The following is a 15,618-nucleotide window of genomic DNA, read 5'->3' as shown; positions in this document are numbered from 1 at the left end:
TCCAAGGATTAGAAAGAGGATGAAAAGCATATGGACCAAAATTTGCATGTGGTTAAAGGACTCGTGAGTTAATAGAAGAGATTTATTATAACCTTCAAAATGGATAAGAAATATGCTTGTACTGGGCTTTTATGAAAACTTGAATGTCATTCCGAGAAGGCTAGTAGAAGACTTAACTTCTAAATAAGTGGAATATACTATTAATAAAAAGGGATGGTGCTCCTAATGAAAGGTACAGGTGGCTACTACTGCTGAAACATTGTGGAGAGCACAGCCAGCTCGTGGCATAATAGTACATTATCAAGGGTTTGGTTCTTCTCTGTCCTCCTACACATGTGCAGATCTGTCCCAAATCCTCTTCCCAAGCTTTTCATGAAATTCTCCCTTGTTAACTACTTTAGCACCTTTGCATCTTTTTCCTCACTTTTGTACTGCCCATCATAAACTTGTCCCAGCCCCATGCGAGAGTCACACTATTGTCAGTGGAGAGATGATTTGATGTATATTCTCCACAAGAGCATATGCATTTGAACAGGAAGAAGACTAAGATAACCCAAGGGAGTGAGTTTCTGAAAGACATTTTGGCCTTAGGGATTTCTAAATAAATAACTTTGTAGATTATCTGGCCATTAAGACAGCTCTGGAAACAGATTAGTATGGGATAGCTGTACACAAGCCAGGCTCTTTGACATGACCCGAGGACCAGTATCAGAGATGAGCAGAAGAGCTGCAACTAGGATGATTCAGGTGTCCATCAGAGGGACTGGATGGACTGAGGGAAAGTAAGCAAGTGGAATCCCGGTGAAAAACCATTTGGTAATGAATAATGTAGATGCCATGTCTGACTCTAAAGCTTGGGGACAGTGAGGACTTCTGTCTGTTCCAGAGGGGACCTTGGGAAAACCACAGGAATGAGAAGCATCTATATATACAAATAGGCTGCAGCCTCAGTCGGGAACCAGTTCTCTGTATGATTACGACAACCAGAATTGTGAGAGAAAGATGCCTGAACTTTCCCTCTTTTTAAGTAAAAAATGAGTATTTTCTATTTAGGTATGTCCTGAGGAAATGCATAATTTCACCTTCAATCACATTCAGTTTTTCCTTTTGGTATGAATCTATCTTTAATTAAATTTTTATATTGAAGTATAGCTGATTTGGGGAGTTCCCATTGTGGCACATCAGAAACGAATTTGGCTAGGAACCATGAGGTTGTGGGTTTGATTCCTGGCCTTTCTCAGTGGGTTAAGGATCAGGCATTGCTGTGAGCTGTGGTGTAGGTTACAGACATGGCTCGGATCCTGTGTTGCTGTGGTTGTGGCATAGGCCAGCGGCTACAGTTCCAATTTGACACCTAGCCTGGGAATCTCCTTATGCCATGGGTCTGGCCGTAAGAAGACAAAAAAATAAAAAATAGAATCAAAGATAAAGTATAGCTGATTTACAATATTGTACCAATTTCTGCTGTATAGAAAGAACAGAGATATATATACATCTTAGTTCATCCCTCTCCTTCTCTCTTGACAACCACAAGTCTATCTCTATGTCTGTTTCTATTTCATAGATAAGTTCATTTTTGCTGTATTTTGAATTTCACATTGATATCGTATGATATTTGTCTTTTTCTTTCTGACTTAATTCACTTAGTATGATAATCTCAAATCTATTTTTAGATCCACTATGGACTAGAAATATTTCTACTTCAGAGAGTCCTCCAAAAGATTCCACTTTTACTAGAGGTTCCATGAACAGGGGAGTAATGTGGACAAGTACAGATATGGGACAATGCCAAGGATATTAATGGACTGGAAAATACAACAGCTGGCAGAGACTTGTATGAGATATGTTAGAAAGTGGCACAGGATGACACTGGCAGGCATGTCTGAGTCCACATGCCAAAAAGATTCATTGCTGGCTAAGGAGATTGTTGCAAAACAAAACACCATCCCCTGTGAATTTCATTCAAGCCACATAGCAACCTCACAAAGCTGGTATTTCACTTCTCCACATTTACAGATGTGGAAATTGAGGCTCAGAGATACTAGGTACCTTGCTCAAAATGAAGAGATCAAGCCAATGACAGAGCTAGTATTTGAACTCCTTCTTCCACACCTCACTCAATCCACTAGGTTTCTGAACATCTGAGAAACTGAAAGAAATGATTTTGAAACATAAAAAAGATGATAGTTGCATAATGAAAACTATAAGCCCTGGGTGGCATGTAAAGAGTCATCTACTTATCTGCTGCTTTAGGGAAAGTTTAAATTTGACATTCCAACAAAAAGTATTAAATCCTAAAAGACTGAGAAAATATTTCATACTCTTGCGTAGTAATGCTTTCTTGTTTTCTGTTGTTCTTATTGTTAGAGTTGTCTGATCATCAGTCTTACCGAAGTCCCTCTAGGACTGAAAGAATTCCTCCTACTTAACTGAATGATAAAACAAACACCTTCACTGCCATTTTTATTTATGGTATAATCAGCTTAACTCCCCAGAACATGTTATAGACTCACTGTCTTTTTAAAATGTGGACCATCTAAGCTTATGCTCAATAACACTCTAAATGTGTTTTTCCAAGCACTCTTCTCCTAATTATTAAGTTTGGGTGAGTTTCAAGGGGCATTTAATCCATCTCTGAGTCATTTACTTTGAGCTCATTCATAACATTCAGAAATCGACTGCAAGAAATATTTGCTTTTTAGGTAGTATCAGAGCCAACACATATCTTAAAATTTGGTCCATTGGGCCAAGATAAAATGAAAATGTCAGTTTTCAAGTGAATTTTTTAACTTTGAGGTTGAAAGAACAGGTTATGAGCAGACAATTACTTCTTAACTTTATTTTCTATGCTAAAATGAGCAGTCACTCCAAAACGCTTAGGAGCATAGGAAGAGACAAAGGAATAAGTGAATTTTGCTGGCTGCTAAAATACTCATGGCACCATCTCTTCTGTCCTGTATCTGTGTCCCTGGGTCAGTATTCACATTTTTGCCCTGAGGACAAACTGCCCATTTTTCCATGCAGTACCTTTCCAATGAACCTCTTAGAGGAAGTCTGCATTTGATAAAGAAAAGCCACGTCAGAAATAAATCATAATATTAAGTTACAGAGGAGCAAGTCTGAATACTGAACAGCTGATTCACTATGATAACACAATTTAGGCAGCTGTAAGTAAAATCCAGGTCAGCATCAGGAAGCCATACAGGGTGTTCCTTGCTGAACAGAGAGCTACAATGTAAATCAGAAATCAAATGATGAGTACATGCAAGATATTTTATCCCACCTGAAGATCAATCAATCTTCCTGGATATTTTTCTCTGTGATGTTGGCAGTGAGAAGTAAAAATTGGTGATCTCCCAATTGGGGTATGTTTTTGAAATAGGTGAGAAAAATCTAAAAGCCCTCAATAGAATGATGCAACAGCCAGGGCTGGATCTCAGTATATTTTTGATGTGGGGCAATTTGTAGCCTGAATTCCTGTTTTGTTTTCTTTGGATTGATGGACAAACACAAACTTTCTAAAGGGTCAGGGTGATCTTTTCATCCCAGGTTAAATTTTTCTGTTGGCTGTACAGCAAATTATCCAGTCTCCCAGTTTGATCCATCAAGTCCCACATAGCCTGGCCTCTCTTTACATCTCAGCTCTCCTCTAGCCATTCACCTTCAAGTAAACCAAGTTTTCCAGAACAGACTGTAATCTTTTCAGATTCTGCGGCACATTCAACTGGGAAATCATTTTGTGTCCTTCATTCCCCATAACTTTTTAGTAATCTAATCAGACTAGCTGGATGGAGGCCATGATTTAGGTATCTTCATACTTTCAACTCCAAGTAAAAGGCCCGAAACCCACTAGAAATTGCTAGATATATATTTTTAGTATGAGGAATAACAAACTGCCTGATATGACCTAGTAATCAAGACTTTGCACAGTATTCTCAGTCTGAGAAATCTAATACTACTTTCAAAGCTTTGAAAAAGAACCTACTTCATGACTCGCTTTATTAATATTCCTGCTACTTGGCTAGGGATATGGCCAAAATTTAAGAAACATCACTGCGAGTCTGAAAGGGAAAAGATAACACAAGCCTATAGCGGGAGGCTGGATGATGGCTTCTCAGATGCTGGCTGTATTTGATGTGAAGGGGAAGCTAAGAGAAGTGCCAATGCCTAGATTCCATAGTTACACTTATTTAAGAAATAGATTATGCTAAAGATCAAGCTCTAACTACTTCCTGTAAATGGGAGGAGCTATATTGTAATGACTCCTGAGGAATTTTACCTTTTTATCTTGGCAACCTATCCACAAATTGGCAAATATTCCTTGGTACTTACTATGTGTCTGTGTATAGGGCCAAATACCAAACTTTTTCCTACATTGGTTATCCTCCAAATTGTGGAACTACAGTTTTTTGTTTTGTTTTGTTTTGTTTTGTTTTGTTTTGTTTTGTTTCCACATCTGCAGCATACGGAATTTCCTGAGCCAAGGATTGACTCTTAGCCACGACTCTGATGTATACCACAGCCACAGCAATGCTGGATCCTTAACCCACTGTGCCACAGCAGGAATTCTGGAACTACAATTTTTCTTTTTTAGTAGAAACAGGAAACAATTATTTTTCACAAAGTACAAATTAAAGTACATACCAAATGGGGAGACTTTATATTCTGATGACAGTATGGAGAGTATCCTATGCAATCTGAAGAAAGTTGAAGATTTTGTGTTACAAGGCACATCAATATTCTCATCATTGTCCTCTATTGAAAGAGGAAAAATTAATTTTCTTTCCCAGCATCTTGTCTTCCTAAATCCTGCTGAACTTATGCAGCAGCAGTCCTCTTTGCAGAGATTTTATCATGGTGGGAGGGGAGCAATACCAGTACAGTGGCATTAATAACTATTAAAGAAATATAAGCTAAGAGCTCAGAGGGAAATCTGTTCTAACAAGCATCTCCTGAGAGGAAGTATCATTTGCTTAGAGAATTAAAACCCTCCTTTACCACTATTGCCTCTCTAGGTAGCCTGGTTGTGAGAAAACTTCCACAAAGAAGGCCATATGAGATAATTAGGACTTTCTCCAAATTAATGGTGGAATCTCTAGGCTTTGTCTTTCTGATAAGCAAAGGATGTTGTAGCCCAGTTCTATCTTGCAATAGGAGAATAAAATTGGCTTTCTCAAAAGTGTGCATCCCCAGGGACTTTGTGATGAATCAGCTATCATAGATCCTTTCTTTGACCTTATTAAGGACAGACACAGCAGATAATTTTAATAATGCAGCCTTCAATAGATCAAGAGTATTGCCTCCAAAGGCTGCATAGCTGAAAACACTATTTAATGTCATTTCTTTGGGGAGGGAGCTAGGGAAGTAGAGAGAAGGTAAAGCAATTTTACCAGAGCTTGGATGATAAATGCCGGCCTTAATTTTCCTTTTTCTTATCTGGCTCCTCACACTATGAATCAAATGCAGCACATCTAGCCTGACTAGTGGAACTATAACCATCCCACAATCAATGGATTTCTAATGAGAACAGCCAGCCTAGCCACCACAATAATCACTTTTTGGACAATCATTACAGAAGGAAATGTGAAAAGAGTTCATATCAGGTATTTCTCTAATCATCCCTAACCACCCCTAATTAGAGGGGGGTGGTATGTGTTCCAGAGATCTTTGATAAGTAGACAATATTGGAATTTTTTCAAATAGTTACATAATTAAGATGAATAGACTTCATGGACTGGGATACATGAAATAGCAGGGGCTGAGAACAACATGCAGATCTGAAGGGAGGTGTCTCTATCTTTTCTTGGTGCTGGATATGAAATTCAAATGCCCAGTTTAATGAACCTAACCAGAAACAAAGATCTGAAGAAGAAAAAGTGTATTTGTTCAAAATATCAACCCATAACTACAACTAAAGCAACAACAGAAAAATTACCCTACTTCCTTCCTAACAGCCAGAGAAAGAGCCAGAAAGAAACTGAAGCTGAGGTCCTTTTCAGCCAAGCACCCAAATTTCACAAGACTGGCTACAAATCCCCCTCGAAGCCTGCAGGGCTGTTCCTAGATTCTTCCACTGTAGTTCAGTCCTTTTTGAAGTAAGAATTCTGGTTTCCACTCAGCACTGAGAGAAGTAAAAGTCAGAGTGGGCGAGTGCTCTGTCTGAACTCTGCATAGACCACACCATGAAACAGAGGTGGCATTTGCCAAGTCACCTCTCTGAGCCCCAATTTCCTCATCACCAAAATGTGGCTGTGATAAGTACACGAGCTCCTCTTAAATCTGAAATTCATCTACAATGATCTGAGGAGTCTTGTAGTTGCTTGTAGTTCAATTTTCACTCTAAAGTTAATTCCCTTCACTATTGGCTATAGTAGAACACTTGGCAGGTCTGGCCCTGCTATCACTCCAAAGGAAGCCTTAAGCCAGAGGAGTACCAGCTATGTATTCAGAGAAGAAAAATCAGATAAACAGTAATCAGAATATTTTGGCTATTTCCAAATCTGTCATCCATATGATGGATGCCACATAAACATTCAGATAATTCACTGAAGGTTTTTATTTTTTGTCCTAATGTTTTGATATTGTAAAAATCAAATCAGGAATTCCCATCATGGTGCAGTGGTTAACAAATCCAACTAGGAACCATGAGGTTGCCGGTATGATCCCTGGCGTTGCCATGAGTTGTGATGTAGATCGCAGGCATGACTCGGATCTGGCGTTGCTGTGGTTCTGGTATAGGCTGGCAGCTGTAGCTCTGATTGGACCCCCAGCCTGGAAACCTCCATGTGCCATGGGTGTGGCCCTCAAAAGACCAAAAAAAAAATTTTAAATCAATTATGTTTCTAAATAAAAGCAAAAAAAAAAGTGAAATTAAAAAAAAAATCAATACAAATTATCCTTCCAGCTCTTGTTTCACTGCCTATTGCTCTTATTCAGGAATGAAATTAAGCACTCTAGTTGCTGTAAAATGTCATAAACAAGTGAGAACCAAGAGCATCACTAAGGCACTTGGAAAATGCCACTTTGAAAATGTCACTTCTTCCAGGTGTTTTATTTCTGTCCTGCATCCAAGAAATGGAGCCAAGAAAATGGAGCCAGATCTTGTGCCTTAGAAGAACCAGAAAATGTTTGAATGAGATAAGCCTTTGATTCAAAGGTCTTTGTGGATCTCTGCTTATGGACCAGGTCTAGGAGCTGTAAGCTGAAGGGTAGCAGAATATGCCAGCCCAAAATAGTCTACTTTGGAATATTGATTATTTTGACCTCTAGGCACTTGAAATGCAGGGACATGCATTCTGTGAACTCCCCTTATCTGCCTAAATGCACATCCTCCAAAAGAGACTCAATTTCATATATCCCCTTCCCAGGAGTTTTATCAACCAGGGAAGATTGACTTTTTTCATGGGAGAGTAGGCTAGAAGTTGACACCACACCCAGACACACTTTGCCACAAGCCAGCACACCTTCCATCTGTCCAAGGGAAAATTCATTAATCTTTCATAAAAATAACCTACTCTCCCCTAAGAGGCCTATGCCTCCCCCTCTTTTCTCTTTAAGATGATATTTAGGAGTTCAGTGGTTAACGAACCTGACTAGTATCCATGAGGATGCAGGTCTGATCCCTGGCCTTGCTCAGTTGGTTAACGATCTGGCATTTCTGTGAGCTGTGGTATAGGTTGCAGACGTGGCTCGGATACCTAGTTGCTGTGGCTGTGGTGTAAGCCAGACACTAGAGCTCTGATTTGACTTCTAGCCTGGGAACCTCCATATGCCGCAGGTGCGGCCCTAAAAAGACAAGAGACTAAAAAAAAAAAGAAGAAGAAGAAGAAGGATGATATTAATCTTGAATTCTAGAGCCAGCCCTTTGAGTTTCATTTTTCCTGGGTTTTTCCCACATATACATGAGGTTCACATACTAATGAACTTCCATTTGTTTGTCTGCTAAATCAGGACAGTTTTGAGACTGAAAAGGGTCTTTACTAATAATTATACTAGGTCAACAGGACAAATGAGGACTGAGTCAGGCAAACAGAACTATGGTCATCCTACTCCTATCCCATAATCTACCTGAAGGTTCTGAGTTAACTAAAAATCACCTACCTCTCCAAAGCATTTGGAGAGCCCCAACCAAAAATTTGAGGACTACAGCTGTATTGCACTCTTTGTTCTCAGCCTTCTCTCCTTCTTTCTTCTCTCTCTTTCCCTCCCTGATTCTTTTCTTCTATTTTCTTTTCTTCTTTTACCTTTCCTTCCCTTTTCCTTTCTCCCTCCCTTTCTCCTTCCTTCCTTCCCTGCTTCCCCCTCCTACAGATAAGTACTTATCACTAGTAGGTGCTAGTTCATGTGCAGAAGCTGAGTATAAATCAGAAATAATCCCTACATTCATGGGGTAGGTGGTCTGAAGGAATACAGACGTTAATAAAGTAATCAGATGAATTATGAAAAGGCTACGAGAGGAGGTTGGGGTGCAGAATGCTTAGGATTATGTTTATATATCACACAGTATCCAATTAACAGCCAATAGCAGGAGGCTGCTGCAAATAGTGAGTCATGATCATTATCAATGAAGGCACCATCTCTCTGCTGTTTTAATGCCAAATAGATGACTGAATGCTCTCTAAGAAAACTTCACTTTCCAAACTCATTTTCATTAACTTGAGTATTGTTCTCAAAGTTCCATCATTTGATCTTCAGTTTAAAATGATGCCGTAATTTCAGTCACTTTTATCCCCAGTGTAGCTAGGTGACTTGGAGACAACCAAGGTTAGGTTCTACCCCAGAAGCAAGCAAAGCAATTGTTTACTTCATAATGCAGTTGGGGAAATAAAAAGGTTTGGCTTAATCTTAATATCTTTCCTCCCTGGAAAGGAAGTACTCTATAAATATATGTATGTGAATGTTATTATCTTAATGGGAACTCACGAGAGAGCTAAACAAACCCCATAAAAAAAGAGAACAGAGATCCTACAAAACACCCCATCAGAGGCTTTCTCTCATTGCCAGGCTTGGTTCCTTGCTGCTTGTCAGGTCAGCCCTAAACCAAGCCTTAAAGTCCACTAAGGCATCTGTAATTTAGATTGTGCTACTTAAAATCTGAACAATTCTGACTCAGGCTGAAGCCTCCTTTTAAGTTATCTGTGAGGAGAATTTTGCTAAGTAAATTAATATTGCAAAGTAAACTGCTGGTGGCTGGAGTGAGCAACATTTAATAATATTTTAAGTGATTTTCAAGCACTTTAGCAGCACACATTTATGGACAAACAACGACAAAAATTAGAAATCATTATTTTATGTCATTTAAAACAAATTTCCTGTGAAAACTTGAAGAACATTTTGTTTAAATTTCTCTTCTAACTTAGAGTAGTAAGCCTGAAGTTACAAAAAGCATTTACATTTCTGATTTAGTGCTAATAGCTCTGCCTTGAAGTAACTCACAAAACGTTGGATGTGAGTGATTAACACAGTGTCCTAATCTGCTGTTGCCATGGAGATGTTTAATGATCTCTGCAGGAAATGTCATGACACTCATGTTTCTGCACAATGAGGAAACTCTTTTTTCACCCAGGACTTCAAGAGGGAAATAAGTCTTTCTCCAAAATGGATACTTCCATACTACCCAACCCCAAAACACCACAATTCATAAAGAATCTACTTTACCAGGAGTTCCCATCATGGCTCAGAAGTAACGAACCTGACTAGTATCTGTGAAGATGCGGGTTCAATCCCTGGCTTTGCTCAGTGGTTGAAGGATCCGGCATTGCTGTGAGCTGTGGTGTAGACCACAGATGCAGCTCAGAACCTGCACTGCTGTGGCTGTGGCATAGGCCGATAGCTGAAGCCGATAGCTGAAGCTCAGATTCTGCCTTAGCCTGGGTGCTTCTGTATGCCGCAGGTGAGGCCTTAAAAAACAAAAACAAAAACAAAACAAAAGAATCTACTTTACCAAGAGGACCCAGGTCACAACAATTGCAGGATCACAGAGCTGAGGGCAGCAATACTCAGAGACCACTGGAGAAGGAAAAAATCCTTCACCAAACTCAATTAATAGAAGTTCAGTATTTTAAAGCCTCATTTTGAGTGAGAGTATAAGCATAGATTCTGCTTAGTAATAGTGCCTTTGAATCAAGAGCCAGATGCACTAGAATTTACACAGAATACTATGGTGTACCTAGGGGGAAAAAAAAGTCTGAACTCAAACTTGTCCCTTAACTACACCCTAACTACGTTAGGATTATAACGAGTGCCTTTGGCTTTAACCAGGTGGTATATATTGCACATAGTCATTTTCCTACCCCCAACCCCCGCCATAGAAACAAAAAATTGTGTTGTCTTTTTGTCTTAGTTTAACAAAATAAAAGATCCCATTGCTTTAGTTGAACTAAGCAATTCCATGTTAACATTAGAGGCAAGATCCAGGGATGTGGATACGAAGGTAAGAAGACCTTTGACAAAGTGTTTTAACTGGCCTAATTTCTACTAGGATGTCCAAATGCTTTCAATAGGTCATAGTGCACTGGCATTGTAATCAATAATTTTCACAAAACCATCCTAAGAGAGAAAATACTAGAATTTTTTATTTCTATAATTTCTTTGTTAGTTTTATCATGTTCATAGTACAAAAGCAAAGTATGTTTTGTTATGAATAAATAATTGGGATGCATGTCAAAAAGTGTTTAGTGCTGGGGTGCGAGATTTAAAAAGCTTGGGGTGGGGGGACCCATGCTCTGTGCTAGAAGATCTTAAAAACAAGACTATGTTTTATTCTGCCTAAGTTTATAGAAAATAGATGACCATCCACTGAGATGATGAAAGTGAGAGAAGAAAAAGAATAAAGGGAAGGGCTCTTGCATAGTATCTCCATATCTAAAAGATGGGTTTAGATTTATAACCATGGGTTTATATGTGCATTTTTGTAAAGTACCTGTGCTTATTGTAGATGAAGTCCATCCTTTATTTTTCAACATCTAATTTTTTTAAGTGTTCTGAGGCGAGAATGCATGATAAAACGTAGAGCTTGTGAATTAACCAATTTGTAAAGATTTTTAAAAAAAATAATTGATATAAAAGTACATCTTGGACATGGATTTGGTAAACCATCTCTGAGTCAGGACTTGTTCATTATGTTAGAAGCAGAGGCACAGAAGGATATATAAAGGGAGGGATATATGCAGACATGTTCATATTTACATTTTGATGACAACCAATGATGTGCATGCATCTATTCTGGATCTACCATAAGAATACATTGTCGAATAATTCAATGGAAGCATATTACCTTGCTAATATTTTAATAGAATAGAGCAGATAATGAATTCTCTTAGAAGCATTAAATAAGAAAAGAAAAATAAAATAGTAGATGGTCAATTAAATATATGTTGAGTAAATGAATGAATTAATGAAATAATAAGTGGACATGGTTATGAATTTTGTATAAGCCTATTTTCATCAATTTAGCAGAAAATTTGAGCACCTGTTATTAAGGAACAAATTCATAGAGGAAAATCCTGTACAGAAGACACCTCATCAACCTCTTACCTATCACCAGACCACTTTGGAAAAGGCCCTGATGCCTTCTAAGAAATGCTGATCTGTGGAGTTCCTGTTGTAGTTCAGTGGGTTAGGAACCCAACTAGTATCCACGAGTATGTGAGTTTGATCCCTGGCCTCACTCAGTGGGTTAAGGATCCAGGGTTGCTGTAAGTTGCAGCATAGGATTCGGTGTTGCTATGGCTGTGGTGTAGGTCGGCAGCTGCAGCTCCAATTCAACCCATGGCCCAGGAACTTCCATATACCAAAGGTAAGGCCCTAAAAAGAAAGAAAGAAAGAGAGAGAGAGAGAGAGAGAGAAAGAGAGAGAGAAGGAAAGAAGGAAGGAAGGAAGGAAAGAAAGAAAGAAAAAAGAAAGAAAGAAAGAAAGAAAGAAAGAAAGAAAGAAAGAAAGAAAGAAAGAAAGAAAGAGAGAGAGAGAGAGAGAGAGAGAAAGAGAGAAAGAGAGAAAGAAAGAAAGAAAAAGATAATACCGGTCCTTCTCATTTGCAGAAGCACTACAGCACAGGGAGCCTTAAATCTTGTTGTACTGAGAAAGGAGGATGACTCAGTTTCAGCCCACGGAGAAGAAAGGAATTTGCCCGGAAAACATTATCCAATCCAAAGCATACTCCTATTCCCCTCCTGGCATAAACCTGGACTTTCCCACTCTACCTCCTTTTGGTTTTGTTGTGACACACCCACAAGCAATGGGAGAGGCTTTTCTGCTCCCTTCCCTACCGGTGAGAGACTCTCAGGAAGGACTGCTCTGCAGAGAAATAAAAGAGTGAGAACAATACTCATAAACTGACATAGAAAGATCAGCAATAAATATTGCATAATAATAGAAAGCAGAACACAGAATATTGTATATGGTCTAATGGGAAAATACACATGAAAAAGAAACACTGAAATGATAAACTAGAAGCCATTAAATGATCACATGAAATTGGTGAGGGGAAAATGAAAGCATAACTTTTCTATGTATATAATACATTGTTTTGACTTTTTAATTATACGGATATATTAATTTTTCCAGAAAATTAAATTAGAAAAAAAGCCTCAAATGGAAACAAATGCACCTAACTATATACCAAATTGAGAACAGTAAAAATATTTCATTCAAAGGACTTGAAAATACAATATTTTGATTGTGAGTACTTATGATATTGTAATACAGTATGAGATATTCTAAGGAAAAAAGAACCATATCAAAAAAAAAAAACTACATTGTTATAAAACTAGCATTGGTATTTTCTAACTTTTTAAAATATATATCAAGACAAGTTATTGATATTTTCTGAATCAAAATTTTCAGTGTAAAACAAAGAATATAAATTGTATATTCTATTTAATTTTTTTATATTATATATATATTATGTATTTTATATGGGGAAAGTGAAAACACTCTTATGTTAACATTTTATTTTATTTTATTTTATTTATTTATTATTTATTTATTTGTGCTTTTTAGGGCTGCACCCACAGCATATGGAGGTTCTTGGGCTAGAGGTCCAATCAGAGCTATAGCTGCCAGCCTACGCCACAGCCACAGCCGCTACAACATCAGATCTGAGTCATGTCTGTGACCTACACCACAGCTCATGGCAACCCCAGATCCTTAACCCACTGAGGGAGGCCCAGGGATTGAACCCGCAACCAAATGGTTCCTAGTCAGATCCATTTCCACCACACCAAAACGGGAACTCCATCTTATGTGGACATTTTAATTTAAATTATGAATATGAGCTCATGACTTTTTTTTTTTTTGTCTTTTTAGGGCCACACCTGCAGCATATGGAGGTTCCCAGGCTAGGGGGTCCAATCAGAGCTGTAGCCACCAGCCTACACCACAGCCATAACAAGGTAGGATCCAATCTATGTCAGCAACCTACACCAAAGCTCATGGAAATGCCAGATCCTTAACCCACTGAGAGAGGCCAGGAATCAAACCTGTGTCCTCATGGATGCTGGTCAGGTTTGTTAACCACTGAGCCATGATGGGAACTCTGCTCATGACTTTTTAAAAAAATATTTAAACACTCTAAAATCTTCCGAAAGCAATGTAATCTCAACAGCAATGAATGTCCCTTGTGCCCCGACTGTGGGCTCTATTACTTTTCTCCATGAAGGGAAACTAAGGCTGATTGGAGAAATGGATGATTCCAGTCTAAGAGAGAATGGGAGCAAGTTGAATATGGATTCTCTTGTGCCAGAAAGCAAAGGTGCTCGCAAAGATTAATGGGGTTGTGCCAAACATCCAGGAGTCAATGTGGAGATGCTATCACTGGTCAAAATTGAGACAATTTAGACCTCAAAAAGAATAATGAGTTTTTACTGAAATAGATTGAATCAATGAAAAATCAATGAGTACATAATGATACAATAAAAAAGTGGTAGAAATCTCATTCGTCACCATTTGAAATAAGTATTAACTTTCTTTGAAAATTGGAAAATAAAGGAAAAAGAATTGACCATTTATCTTCACTTTCTGGTAGAATCTGATTCAGGGTAATAAAATAGCCCACTTGGTGAGAGAAATCTCTTCTTTACATAGGAATATCAGCTAACAAATGAGGAAGTTGTGGTGGAATTTTAAAAACATTTTAGAAACTCTAATTAAATTAACTGCTTCAGGCAAAGATTATCAGTTGGCATCGAAACCAGTAGATAAATTTCTTGTATGATAACATATTCAAATAGTACAAAGTAATACTACACTAATTACTTTCTAGTCAAAAAAGATAAACATAATTCTGAGAAGGGGCTGAATTGCCCTAACTAAATTTAATCCAACGGCTAATCATTAATGATGGGTCAACCAAATAATATGAATTTTCTGGAACACTACAATATTATATACTAAAATCAACTAAACACCAAATATGTTTAACTTGAATACATTAAGGCTTTTGAAATAACCTCCAGTATATGGGAAATATGTGGGATATATGACATCACAACCCAGACAAATGTAGAAGGTAGTACATTCTACAGGGAAACTGTCCTGTTCTTTTTAACAAGTCAGTGTCAGAAACTAAAACATGGTTCTTTGAAAAGGTCAACAAAATTGATTAACTTTTAGCCAGACTCATCAAAGAAACAGAAAAGGGAGAGGACTTAAAAAATTAGAAATGAAAAAGGAGAAATTAGAACTGACGCCATAGAAATACAAAGGAGCATAAGAGCCTACAAGAAACTATATGCCAATAAAATGGAAAAACCAGAAGAAATGGACAAATTCTTAGAAAGGTACAACCTTCTCAGACTGAACCAGAAGGAAGCAGAAAATCTGAATAGACCAATCACAAGTACTGAAATTGAAACTGTGATAAAAAAAAACTTCCAAAAAACAAAAGTCCAGAACCAGATGGCTTCATTCTATCAAACATTTAGAGAAGAGTTAAAAGTTATCTTTCCGAAAATCTTCAAAAAAATTACAGAAGAAACACTCCCAGGCTCATTCTATGAGGTCACCATCACCCTGTTACCAAAACCAGACAAAGAGACCACCAAAAAAAAGAAAATTATAAGCCAGTATCATTGATGAACACAGATGCAAAAATCTGCAACAAAATATTAGCAAACTGAATACAATAGTACATTAAAAGGATCATACACCATGATCAAGAGGGATTTATACCAAGGATCTAAGGATTCTTCAATATATGCAAATCAATCAATGTTTTATACCATATCAATAAATCAAAGAATAAAAACCATATGATCATATCAATAGATGCTGAAAAGATTTGACAAAATTCAACACCCATTTTTGATAAAACTCTTCAGAAAGTGGGCATAGAGGGAATCTTCCTCAATATAAAAAAGGCCATAATGACAAACCCACCATTAATATCATTCTCAATGGTGAAAAGCTAAAAGAATTCCCACTAAGATCAGGAAGAAGACAAGGATGTCCACTGTCATCACTTTTATTCAACATAGTTTTTGAAGTCCTAGCTAAAGCAATCAGAGAAGAAAAAGAAATAAATGAATCTAAATTGGAAAATAAGAAGTAAAACTGTCACTGTTTGCAGATGACATGATACTTACTATACATAGAAAATGCTAAAGATGTTATGAGAAAACT

The sequence above is a fragment of the Sus scrofa genome, chromosome 6 (genome assembly GCF_000003025.6).
Source record: "Sus scrofa isolate TJ Tabasco breed Duroc chromosome 6, Sscrofa11.1, whole genome shotgun sequence".
NCBI lineage: Eukaryota > Metazoa > Chordata > Mammalia > Artiodactyla > Suidae > Sus > Sus scrofa.
Note: the sequence above shows the minus strand (reverse complement) of the source record.